The 12,159-nt window shown below is 45.2% G+C and overlaps 1 protein-coding gene across 1 annotated transcript in view; it reads left to right on the forward strand.

Annotated features, from left to right (window-relative positions):
* The window catches only part of LOC126335222 (uncharacterized), a 99,023-nt gene that overhangs the window by 16,564 nt on the left and 70,300 nt on the right, over positions 1–12,159 (forward strand). The window lies entirely within an intron of this gene.

The following is a 12,159-nucleotide window of genomic DNA, read 5'->3' on the forward strand; positions in this document are numbered from 1 at the left end:
GTGTTGTACGAGGGAAGATGTTCGCGGCAGAATAATAATGAGTAGGGAGTAAGTCGCGGAACATATACTCTGCGTGGGTGTTTGTTTTCGTACGTGCAGACATTAAACGGGAGGTGTGGAATACAAGAAAATGACAAGGTGTGATGACAAGTAAATGGTTTCACCTGCAGCGGGCGGGGCATTTTTTGTTTTGGCGTCGCGGCTTTAACCATCAAAGGGCAGCCACACTCCCCAAGAATGAAAACAAAAGAAAGATGGTTTGGTGACAAATAAAATATATTGTAATTTTGGATGTCATGTGGAGCCTTCGAGGCGCATGTCATATAAAAAGTTGTGTTCTACACTAATTCACGAGTCACTCTAATGATCTGTCCACCCTTTCAAGGAAATATATAATAAAAGTATCTAATTTCATATACTGGCACGAAATTCTCTTGTACGTCTTACGGTCTCTTCCTGGTAATTTATTTACAAATCCAGATTTTCCTTTGCCTTTCCTTGTCACGCAGTTTATGATAATATTAATAAATACAATATATTCAGCATTATTTCGGTTTATTTGCAGTGTAACGTAAAAACTGAAAATGAAGAAGAAGTTCGTGGATAGCGACTCCACCTTCAATATAACTTTCTGTGCTTTTCCCGTTATGTCAATCACAGCCTGAAGACCGCGCTAACATAAATGACTCATGCCTCGCCCGACCTGATCCAGAAATGCTATTTTTTTTTTCTAAACGCGTGGTCATCTGGAGCTCTCACTTCTGACACTTTTATTTCTGGCCGAGTCATGCATACACTATAAATTTGGACGAAATAGGTGATGACAAGTAGGCGCTGTCTCATTGTCAGTACAAACCATTCACGTGAATATGCAATAAACTGGAACACCTACAGCCATCACTATAATGTTATTTATTATATAGCCACCAGTTTCGGTGCTTCAGTGCACCATCTTCAGACCTTAACTGACGCTGAAAGCGTTAACTCCAATCGTACACACTATTCATCAGTGGCCAACATCTGTGAACTGGTTTTTGCAGACTACCTGTGACAACGATGTTGTGTCTCCAAACATCAACCACCAACTTGATTGTTAAGGTAGTCTGCGAAAAACAGTTCACAGATGTTGGCCACTGATGAATCGTATATACGACTGGCGTCAACCCCCTCATCAGTTAAGGTCTGAAGATGGTGTACTGAAGCATCGAAACTGGTAGCCATGTAACAAAAAACATCGTGATGACGGCAGTAGGTATTACATTTTATTGTACAAGTGAACGACCGAAGTCTCTCAAAAAACCAACGAGAAGGATGGACATACAAAAATTCACATAACCGAGCTCAGGGCTCACAATAATTTGAACCCACGTCTTCCGCACATTATTCATCGTACAAGCTGTCTGTGTGTCCACCAGTAAACCCCCCCCCCCCCCCCCCACACACACACACCGTATTCTTCCAAGTGTGCATTTCGTGATCGAGTTGACCGCTGTTTGTTCATGGATCTTACAGCACACTATATAACAAAGTCTCCTCAAATTTTGCTATGAGAACAATTATTTGTCGAGAAACTTGCCAGCTCTCTGCGGACTGATTCATCCAGTTTCTCATCTACATTACTAAGTGGCTAAATAGGTCAGCGACTCCCAGTTGCAGGTTGGCTGTATCTAACGGCTTTCAGTGGTAACAAATTTTTATTATGATTACAGTTATTTACCAAATTTAAAAATTGAAAATGCCGTCATAATCTATTCATGAAAAGGTACGATCTTTCGTTAAAGTTTTTTAACACAATAGACTCCAATACAAATGCTAGAAAATGTGCCTGTGTCTCGAACAGTGTAACTCATGGCGTACAAATCACCCAGACTATATTCATCGAGTAGTCGCGATCTCGCTCCGTCTTCGAACGGATGCCTCTGAATACCTACGGCCGGATTAATCGTCTGGCTTAGCAATAATAAATTATACTCAAAAATCTTCCTCGTGAATGAGTCCTATCTGTGAAAACAATATCAAAATGTCTACAGTAGTTCCTGAAATTGGCCTGAACCAACAGACAGAAACTGCGGCGTAGGACTTTGATTTATGAACGGTGTAGATTTGAGAATGACAGCACTTAATGATTTCCAACACATTTTACAAATAATTTAAAACCTTTGAAACTTTTTCTAGCTGAGATCCCCTAGAAAATAATGAAAGGATTTTTATATATTACAACATTTTCGTTGTTCATGCACTAACACTTCAGCATCAAGCACGACGTTTTAACGTCTGTACTACTAACTCTATTCGCAACAAACTTTGCGGATAGTATCCACAAACACCGAGCAGGCAGAACTTTATGACTACCTACCTAATAGCCGGTATGTCCATCTTTGTCACGAATGCAAGCGGCGGCGCGTCGTGCTATGGAAGCAATGAGGCCTTGGTAGCTGGTTGGAGGGAGTTGGCACCAGACTTGCACACACAAGTCACCTAATTCCCGTAAATTCCGGGGAGGGGTGCGATGAGCTCTGACGCCACGTTCAATGATATCCCAGATGCGTTCGGTAGGGTTCAGATCTGGCGAGATGGGGAGCAAACACATCAGTTGGAACTCACTACTGTGTTTCTCGGAGTACTCCATGACACTTCCGGCCTTGGCGCATTATCTTGTGAAAAATGCGACCGTCAAAGGGTGTACGTGGTCTGCAACCAGTATAGTATACTACTTGGCCGTCATGGTGGCTTGCATGAGCTCTCCTGGACCCATGGATGTCCACGCGAATGTTCTCCAGAGCATGGTGGAGCCGCCGCCAGCTTGTCTCCGTCTCTCAATACAGGTATGAGTGGGCTATTCCCCTGGAAGTGGACGATTCGCACTCGGCATGAGGAAGAAAGTCCCGGAACTCATCAGACCATGCAACGCTCTGCCACTACGCCTACGTCCATTGCTGATAGTCACGTGCCCCTCAGTTGCAGTTCCCGATGTCGTGGTATTAACATTGGCACATACTTGGGTCGTCGGCTGCGGAGGCCCATCTTTCTACATTTATACTCCGCAAGTGACCCAACGGTGTATGGCGGAGGGCACTTTACGTGCCACGGTTATTACCTCCCTTTCCTGTTCCAGTCACGTATGGTTCTCGGGAAAAACGAATGCCGGAAAGCCTCCGTGCGCGCTAGAATCTCTCTAATTTTACGTTCGTGATATCCTCGGGATGTATAAGTAGGGGGAAGCAATATATTCGATACCTCATCCAGAAACGCACCTTCTCGAAACCTGATGCTACACCGCGATGCAGAGCGCCTCTCTTGCAGAGTCTGCCACTTGAGTTTGCTAAACATCTCCGTAACGCTATCACGGTTACCAAATACCCTGTGATGAAAGGCGCCGCTCTTCTTTGGATCTTCTCTATCTCCTCCGTCAACCCGACCTGGCACGGATCCCACACTGATGAGCAATACTCAAGTATAGGTCGAATGAGTGTTTTGTAAACCACCTCCCTTGTTGATGGACTACATTTTCTAAGGACTCTCCCAATGAATCTCAATCTGGGACCCGCCTTACCAACAATTAATTTTATATGATCATTCCACTTGAAATCGTTCCGCACGCATACTCCTAGATATTTTACAGAAGTAACTGCTACCAGTGTTTGTTCCGATATCATACAATCATACAATAAAGGATCCTTCTTTCTATGTATTCGCAATACATTACATTTGTCTATGTTAAGGGTCAGTTGCCACTCCCTGCACCAAGTGCCTATCCGCTGCAGATCTTCCTGCATTTCGCTACAAGTTTCTAATGCTGCAACTTCTGTGTATAGTACAGCATCATCCGCGAAAAGCCGCATGGAACTTCCGACACTATCTACTAGGTCATATATAAAAGCAATGATCCCATAACACTCCCCTGTGGAACGCCAGAGGTTACTTTAACGTCTGTAGACGTCTCTCCATTGAGAACAATATGCTGTGTTCTGTTTGCTAAAAACTTTTCAATCCAGCCACACAGCTGGTCTGATATTCCGTAGGCTCTAACTTTGTTTATCAGGCAACAGTGCGGAACTGTATCGAACGCCTGCCGGAAGTCAAAGAAAATGGTATCTACCTGGGAGCCTGCACCTAATATTTTCTGGGTCTCATGAACAAATAAAGCGAGTTGGGTCTCACGTGATCGATTTAGGAGTGTTCGGAGCCCTCTTCCCAGCATTAAAGTCTGATATTAGTTACCGCCACAGTCCCCCCCCCCCCCCCCCCCCCCTTGTATTTTACCAATCTGCCCAGCCTATGATGTCCGACATTTGTAACGAGAGGTGGGCGCCGAACCTCACGACGTCTGGACATGGTTTCACCTTGCTTTCGCCATGTGTCGAAGACATTCACAGCAGCACTCCTCGAACACCCGACAAGTCGTGCAGTTTCCGAAACGCTCGTACCGTGCCTCCTGGCCATCACAATCTGCCCTCGGTAAAAATGGTTCAAATGGCTCCACTATGGGACTCAACATCTGAGGTCATCAGGCACCTATAACTTAGAACTACTTCAACCTAACTAACCTAAAGACATCACACACATCCATGCCGGAGGCAGGATTCGAACCTGCGACCGTAGCGGTGGGGCGGTTCCAGACTGAAGCGCCTAGAACCGCTTGGCCACTCCGGACGGCTCCTCGGTAAAACTCAGATAGATAGCGCGTCTTCCCCATTCTACACACGGAGAGCACGCTCACTCATACTACATGCGCCGTGCGTGTGTCTGACTAGCGGTAATTCCTCACCAGGTGACGCTGCTATCACCTGGACAGGCTAAACCGATAGTTCGTAGGTGATGTTCTTGCTGATAAGAGTAAAAAAAAAAATTGCTCTGAGCTCTATGGGACTCAACTGCTGTGCTTATCAGTCCCCTAGAACTTAGAACTACTTAAACCTAACTAACCTAAGGACATCACACACATCCATGCCCGAGGCAGGATTCGAACCTGCGACCGTAGCAGTCGCACGGTTCCGGTCTGAGCGCCTAGAACCGCGAGACCACCGCGACCGGCTGATAAGAGTATACCACTGAGAATAACTGCAGGATTATATCACTGTACGACATATTGTACAGTACATATGGCGTCATAAACATTGAAATATTAGAAAACCTTGCTTTTCGTAAAACGGAGAGTGAATTACCCAGGCTATAGTCATCAAGGTTAGTTTTGACTTTCTCATTAGTCTGTGGACGAATAATCCGAAACTAATAAAACCAATATAAGTAGGGTTTTGTGTCTTTAACCACAATGGTTTTACATGCTTAACGCTAAATGTTTAATAGATGAAGATAGTATTGTAATCATAACGTTTGAAGCTGTTATTTGCATGAGAGTTCGATTGTTTAAAGAATCTGTGAAACGGGGGGGGGGGGGGGGGGGGAGGGGGCGGGATAATTGTAAGTCCCTACCAGCACACTTTGTATTGTTCGTACTCGTTCTGGTTATAACAATATATTTCTGTTCCCACGTAACACATACTTGTTTAAAGACGATTACAAGCGCGATCTCGAAGTACGTCTGCATTTGAAAATGACACCACGTTGCTCAAACCACCTTTCGGGTTGAGGACAGCTTTACGTGTTTCGCACGTGAATCTGCAAATGCTGCCCCGTAGGAGGGGGGAACTCTGTTTCTGAAAGGTGACCATTCTCCTTGCATTTGTAGATGCAGATGTCAACATTCTCAAAACCCACCGCGACTGATGATGAAACGTCCCACGCCATTTTACTAAACCAGACCGATCATTAGTCAGCTAAAGGAATACGAAACAGGAAGGTAACGGGAATAAGTCAGTAGCGACGGATTCTAAGTACGGATAGTATAACGATAGTAGCCGACCGCATGAGCCATCCCGGTAGAGGTCTTATTTGATTCAAGGGAACCTAAATCTGGGCGTAGGTTTGAACAGCATTTAGCTTGATACTAGTGGAAATCGCATAACGTGTTGCTCTTACTTCTGTTGTAGCCAATTAACTCTATTATTTTCTACTTGAAACTTTCTGAAGCTTAAAACTGCGTGCCGGGCAGGGATGCAAACCCGAAACCACACCTTTGGCAAGAAATTCTCTAACCAACTGAGTCCTCTTACCAACTACCCTCACACCCTCCAATTCTGCCAGGGCACAGATGACCTCAGCAGTCTGGTCCCATAAAAAAATATCTGCCAGTACGTCTCTCCTACTTCCCAAACTTCAAAGAAACTCTCCTGCATACCTTTCTGGACGAACACAGCGTAAGCGTTCAGATGGAAGAACTACATTACAGGACCAGTCGTGGGAGTTCTTTGTGAACTTTCTCTTTCGTGGAAAAGACATTCCTCCTTGCCCTTAGAATGTTTCCGGTGGACCGTATTTTCCTTCCCCAGTATGACGCTGCATTTCTACCTTGTATTGCTTTCTCTGTCGCGTCTGGGTATTGGACTGACGTGACCGGATCTCTCGATTTGTCACTGATGCCGTATATAAGCCTTCCGGTTGTCGTACTGATCGGGAACCGTCTTCTGTGATGGTGATCTGTGCCGTCGGTTGAGAATACTGAACAAGGCAGGGAGCAAAGTTCTCCATCCGGCACAGAGATGCCGTTAATATCGGCACAGTTTTGATTAGTTCATGTAGCCACGTACAGCGCAGTAACGTACGTCATCTGGATCACCGGCATATTTCTTTCGAAATTAATTTTGTATCGTTCTCTGAAACGGATAAACTGGAATATAGCCCCTCATAAATTTCTTTTATATGCGCGGCTCACGTCATTCATCCAATGTTAGTGAAGGTTAAAAAGGTGTCAAGAGGTATGTAATAATTCCCAGAATGAATTTTTCACGCTTCAGCTGCGCATGCGCTATTTTGAAACTTTGTTTCAAATATTAATAAGCAGGATCCAAACACATTTGTAGATGAAAATGGCCACGAGCCGAAAATCGATAATAACGCACATCCCAGAATGAGATTTTCACTCTGCAGCGGAGTGTGTACTGAAACGAAACGTCATGCCAGCTTAGAACGGCACGCAGGACGGAAACTCGAACACGGGATCTTTGCCTTTCGCAGGCAAGAGTTCTACCAACTGTGTTACCCAAGCACGACTGACGACTGTTCCTCACAGCTTTACCTTCAACAGTACCACGACTCTTACCTTCTAAACTTCACAGAAGTTCGCCTGCAAAACTTGAAGGACTAACACCCCTGAAAGCAAGTTTTAATCTGTCAGGAAGCAACACATAAGCACACACTCCGCGGCAGAGTGAAAATATCATTCTGGAAACATCCTCCAGGCTGTGTCATAACCATATCTCCGCAATATTCTTTCTTCAAACAGTGCTAGACTTGCAAGTTTCACAACAGAAATTCTTTGAAGTTTGGAAGGTAAGAGATGAGGTACTGGCGAAAGCAAATCTGTCAGAAACGGTCATGAGTCGTTCTTGGGCATCTCAGTCGGTAGAGCACTTACCCGCGAAAGGCAAAGGTCCCGAGTTGGAGTGTCGGTCGCAGGTTCGAATCCTGCCTCGGGCATGGGCGTATGTGATGTCCTCAGATTAGTCAAGTTTACGTCGTTCTAAGTCTAGGGGACTGATGACCTCAGATGTTAAGTCCCACAGTGCTTAGAGTCATTTGAACCATTTGGAGTGTCGGTCCAACAAATAGTTTTAATCTTCCACGAAATTTCATATTACCCACCGAATCCTGAAATACAAGTTTCAACTTTTTTCTAGTAAGTTAGACAATCTACGACCGTCATGGCTTTTGAACTCCAGGCCGGCCGGTGTGGCCGAGCGGTTCTAGGCGCTACAGTCTGGAATCGCGCGTCTGCTACGGTCGCAGGTTCGAATCCTGCCTCGGGCATGGATGTGTGTGATGTCCTTAGGTCAGTTAGGTTTAAGTAGTTCTAAGTTCTAGGGGACTGATGACGTCACAAGTTAAGTCCCATAGTGCTCACAGCCATTTGAGCCATTTTTGAACTCCATAAAAAACGAGGGTCAGTCAATAAGTAAGTCGCAAACTGGCATGTAGACATGTACCATCCTGAAATTTATTTTCCATTCCATTCCATCTCTCTTGTAAGCTTAAGCGCTTACCCCATCATTCGAGAAGGCGTTAATAGTCTGCTGCTTAGAATTCTTGTTCGCATCTAACGACTGGCCTCTCTGGAGATTTGGCTCCTTAAATTTCTGCAGACCACAAGACCGATGTGCCTTCGAGGTAGCGAGATACATCTAAACAGGGAAACAATGCCCCATCACTGTATTACCAGGGTGCCCAGGACGCTCCTTGTTTGTGAATTTTCTTGTTCTTTGCTGAATTACTGTATCCAATTGAACACAAATTTCTGTGAAGTGCAGTGCTAACCACATACGGGACGAATTTCGCTCTGGACGTGGTCTGCGGGCAGTACGTCGGCTCACAAAAATCGCGTTGTTCTAGTCAGGTAGACGCTCAAAACACAACCATAGAGGAGTGATGGTGTCACTTGTGCTGTGTCAGATTAACTAAACGATTTGGCCTGAAATTTCCTGGTAGATTAAAACTATGTGCTGGTCTGGGACTCGAACCTGGCGCCTCCGCTTCCGTGGTCAGTGCTCTTGGCAACTGAGCTAGCCAAGGACGACACCCGATCCGTCCACACAGCCTTAGGTTCAGCAGTACCTCTTTCCTACCTTCCAAACTCCACAGATGTAAAGCGGTGATACCGTGTCGCGAGACTTGTTTGGATGACCGCTGAAGGAGAGGTGCTGAGTTCGAATCCCCGTACAGCATACTTTTAATCTGCCAGGAAGTTGCAAATAATGAATTGATGAGTTGCTCAAATGAAACGTGGTTGCGTTCGCCTGGCAGGCGATCAATGGGTAGGGTGTCACAATACAGCAAGCACACCTGAAACGTCGTGAAAGAGCACAATATGGTATCCAGCTGTCACAAATTAGGCGTGTACGGAATACACAAAGCCGTAGTGGTATTAGATTCAGAAATACGCAACCGCTTAGGCTAACTTTTCGCTGGCGATAAACCTTTCATAACAATGAGTTTTTGTGAAGGGACAATATCACAGTTCGCCCATCTGAACAGTACATGCACATCGTTACTTAAAATAATTTTGGTTGCGACATGGTTCACAGCCGCCACAAATTGCCCGACGGAAGCACTTTACCACATTGGCACTCATGACATTAAGGCTGGCAAGATACTGTGTATGTATATTGGACAGGTTCATTCTGTTTTTGTTATCCATAAAACGATAGTTAATCTGTGATTTCTGCGAAACAGTTCCTCGATTGCTTGGATGGCCTGTGCTTGATATCGCTCGCCTTCCTTCCCGATCAGCATCATCCATGTCTGTGAGGCCTTGGTCGAATCGTTGCCTCCATTTCACTACACCTGGATGCGACATTCCATCTGGTCCATATAACGCCAGAATTTCGCCGTCAGCCTGTGTGCAATTTAGCCGTTTTGCCCAAAGGAATTATATCGTCTCGCGTACTTCAACACTGGAGTACATTTCCATTACTGACAATGCGTCACACTTAGAGTTGTAAAAGACATTTGACTACCATGGTTTATCATACGTAAGCGCAGACTACGGTAGTTTTCCTAGTATCTTTGGTCAGTTAAGGTAATATCCGAGTTACCTTTACGTCGGGTGTGCTGCATAATTATCAGGCGTAACCTTACAACAATCGCTTTCTTCACGTATCCGATAAGTGACTTACTAAATTCCCCTAAAAACTGGAAGCGCTGAACCGTTTAGAAACTGAATGAGGATATGTTACGGGCCGGGTAACCTACGGAACATTTTTGTTCTGCATAGTTATTCTTAAGAATAAACAGTATTTGTAGCAAAAATGGAAATTGTCAATGTTTACTTCAGTTTTTATTCGAAAGCTGTTGATTTGTAACAAGAAACAGAGGGATGTTGTAAAAATAAAGGAAGCAATACAGATGTATCATAGAGGCTAGAAAAAGCAATTTCCTCAACAAAAAGATAAAATAAAAGAAACTGCCAAACAAAAAGATATCAAACATCGCTTCTATACTTCGTCAGATGGTGGTGGTTAGTGTTTAACGTCCCGTCGACAACGAGGTCATTAGAGACGGAGCGCAAGCTCAGGTTAGGGAAGGATTGGGAAGGAAATCGGCCGTGCCCTTTCAAAGGAACCATCCCGGCATTTGCCTGAAGTGATTTAGGGAAATCACGGAAAACCTAAATCAGGATGGCCGGAGACGGGATTGAACCGTCGTCCTCCCGAATGCGAGTCCAGTGTGCTAACCACTGCGCCACCTCGCTCGGTTTCGTCAGAGTTATGTAAAACTTGTTTCTGTCATTAATAAACAATTTTGGCATTTAACAATAATAGGAAACTCTTGCCTTTGATCACGGTGAGAACTTTCTATTGAGTACAAAAAGAACATATCTATAAGATTGTTTACATACATATACACCACCTTTCGGGTTGAGGACAGCTTTATATGTTTAGCACGTGGTTCTGCAAATACTGCCCTGTAGGAGGGAGGAACTCTGTTTCTGAAAGGTGACCATTCTCCTTGTATTCCCCTACCTCCGTCCCATCACCTCCCCCACTTCTCGTGAATCTTTTTTTATCTCACACTCCCTCTATCCACTCCTCCTTCCTCATTGTTCTGGCTATATATATATATATATATATATATATATATATATATATTTGCTTTGTTGAGCAATGGTCTTTGCATCGGGCAACTTGTGGAACTTACTCTCTGGCTCCTACGTAATCACACTAATAATCAGTAGTTCTGCCTTCAGGCTGATTGGGTCGCAATGGCAAAAGTCATATATCAGTAAAGAATGACTTTATTATGATTCTTCAGTTTCTCCCGGCGTATTTCTTGCTCGAACAGTCCACAGGTGTAATGCGGTCCAACGGGCACAGTATTTCGGCGCTCAGACATGTCACCATAGTCAAGTGTGCAGTTCGTGAGCGCACCTGACGATGGCGACATGTCTGATTGCCGAAATACTGTGCCCGTTGGACATTATGGACCGGCACTGCACCAGTGGACTGTTCGAGCAATGACTTTATTGCTCATACGATGCGTTTCGGAATTTATCCATTATAGATATCCGGGAGCGATTGCTGCACGTAGATATAGCGTTTCCAGTCGTATGAGGAACAAATACTGTTAGGCTAGTTCTGAATATTCGCTCTTATACAAACATCTGAAAACGACCGAACAGCCAGAACTGCACACTAACGGCAACTTCCAGTTCGCCCAGTGACAGCATCTGATCATAAAATGTTATCGTGCAGTCCACTTTACATGTCGAATAAACAAAACACTTGACATTACGACACTGTGCTAGATGTACCAACGCAACAGAAACAGATATCTGCACCATCTCTGCGCCGGGCCGAGGACAAATTTCTCCTCGCTCTCGTAATGTTTAAGCCAGTGTCATCGTCACTGCTGATGACGTAATGGACGCGCTTATCTGTGAAGCGTTATACGGCGTGCCCTAGCCTCCTCGTAAGACGAGGCCCGTAGCTGTTGCGGCGGCCCCAGACACGACCCCTGTGGGCGCCACCCTGCGGAATGCGGCGCAGTGTTTGTCGCCGCGGCTTACGCAAGGCTGACTTAAGCGGGCAGCTGCTGAGTCGGGCCCCAGTGTGCCCGTTCATTAGGAAACGCACTCACGCCGGGATGCCGTCCCATCCCATCCCAGTCACGGGTGCGACGCCTCTGACTCATTCCGCCGCCCAATGAATTTATTAGAAGGTCGCGGTTAAAGAGCGCTCGCCGCTCAGACCGCCTGCCGGCGCATCCGGCGTCTCCACTGTCAGGCACTGTGTTTACCATTGTTTACTCGTTGCTCCTTAACACGGCTGCTGCTTCTTTACGGTAGCAGAGCCTTCGCATCTACACGTTTTGATTATTTCTCGATTGCTGGCATTATAGCACTGCAATATTGCATGTTCTTACTTAAGTAATGTCCTTACACTGGAAACTGTCCATCGATCTCCTCAGATCAAGGGGTAACACGACCAAGTGTACTGAACTGTGAAAAAAGAAGCAAAATAGAAACAGCGACCAGTCGAGGATCAAGATGTGCAACATCGAACGTCTTGTAAGAACCACTGTGTCGTGATGTGTGAACACGGCCTTGGC

The sequence above is a fragment of the Schistocerca gregaria genome, chromosome 2 (assembly GCF_023897955.1).
Source record: "Schistocerca gregaria isolate iqSchGreg1 chromosome 2, iqSchGreg1.2, whole genome shotgun sequence".
Classification (NCBI taxonomy): Eukaryota; Metazoa; Arthropoda; class Insecta; order Orthoptera; family Acrididae; genus Schistocerca; species Schistocerca gregaria.